Consider the following 1296-nt stretch of genomic DNA (forward strand, 5'->3'; position numbering starts at 1 on the left):
AGTAGATGAATGGATGAATAAGCTGTGGTATATTTACACAATATAATACTACCTGGCTGTAAAAAAGAAGAAACTCTATTTTTTTAGTAGTATAACATAATAAACATACCTTCCATAAATTTCTTCACAGTTAGTCCAAATAATAAAACCTCTGACTTAATTAGAATTGACATTTCGCCTTAAATATTCCAAAATTTGTCCATGTCAACTTTGGGATTTTAATCTTGCTTGATACTTTGAACCAAATTTCTAACTTTTTTCCAAATTTCTAATTTTTGTTGTTCAACTATTTTTCTTGATATTGCTCTCTGATTCCATACATTCCAGAATATTCAATGAATTTGTAATAAATTTCCAAGATGGAAGGAAATTTCTTGCTCATTGTTTTCCTGAAATCTTGTCTTGTGTCCATCTTATTAAACATAAGATATGCTCCAAAACAGCCACAAATTTAGCTACCAAAACTTCTTTGCCAGTGGTTCCAAAGTGTGGGCCATCTGAATTGCATAGCAAAAGAAGGAACTCTTACACTTTGGGACAGCATGGATCAACCTGGAAATTATTATGCTAAGCAAAATAAGCCAGTCAGACAAAGACAAATACCATATGATCGCACTAAAATGTGGAATCTAATGAACAAAATAAACTGATGAACAAAATAGAACCAGAGGCATGATACATGGAACAGACTTAAAAATGTCAACTGGAAAGAGGTTGAGGGGGATTGGATAAAGGAAGGTAAAAGGATTAGCTAAGGAACATATATGCATAGCCCATGGACACAGACAATAGTGTGGTGAGGACCAACAGAAGAGGGGTGGGGTGGGTGGGGATGGGCAGAGGGGGAAAACAGGGGATATCTGCAATAGTATCAACAATAAAAAAAAATTTAGTTTTAAAAAAGTGGTGAGAGTGGGTATCCTTATCTTGTTTCTGACTTCAGAGGAAAAGCTTTCAGGTTTCCATCATTGCATATAATATTGGTGTGGATGAAAGGGGCCACATGCTAACCTGACAAGCTCAGGGAAGGCCTGCATGGTGGTCTTGCAAACTCAGAGAACTAAAGTAACCAACAAGGATGGTCTGAAATTAAACTTTAACTAAAAGCAGTTATGGTAGGTAGTTACATCCTAGGTTCGTATCTTCACTGACAAGGGCAAACTTTACCTTAACTGAGCCTCTCTGTCTTTTTGCATCTATAATAAAATACCCTTGAAATGTCTGGGTAGCTTGTAACTTCCCTTTTTCTGTACCCCTTGGGGCACAACCAAATGTGCCTGGGTTCCAGGACAGATA

General features: G+C 36.7%; 1 pseudogene; it reads right to left on the reverse strand.

The window, feature by feature from the left end:
• Window positions 1-268: 268 nt before the first annotated feature.
• LOC114229311 (protein CEBPZOS-like) lies at window positions 269-497 on the reverse strand (annotated as a pseudogene).
• Window positions 498-1296: the final 799 nt, after the last annotated feature.

The sequence above is a fragment of the Eptesicus fuscus genome, chromosome 1 (genome assembly GCF_027574615.1).
Source record: "Eptesicus fuscus isolate TK198812 chromosome 1, DD_ASM_mEF_20220401, whole genome shotgun sequence".
NCBI classification, from domain to species: Eukaryota; Metazoa; Chordata; class Mammalia; order Chiroptera; family Vespertilionidae; genus Eptesicus; species Eptesicus fuscus.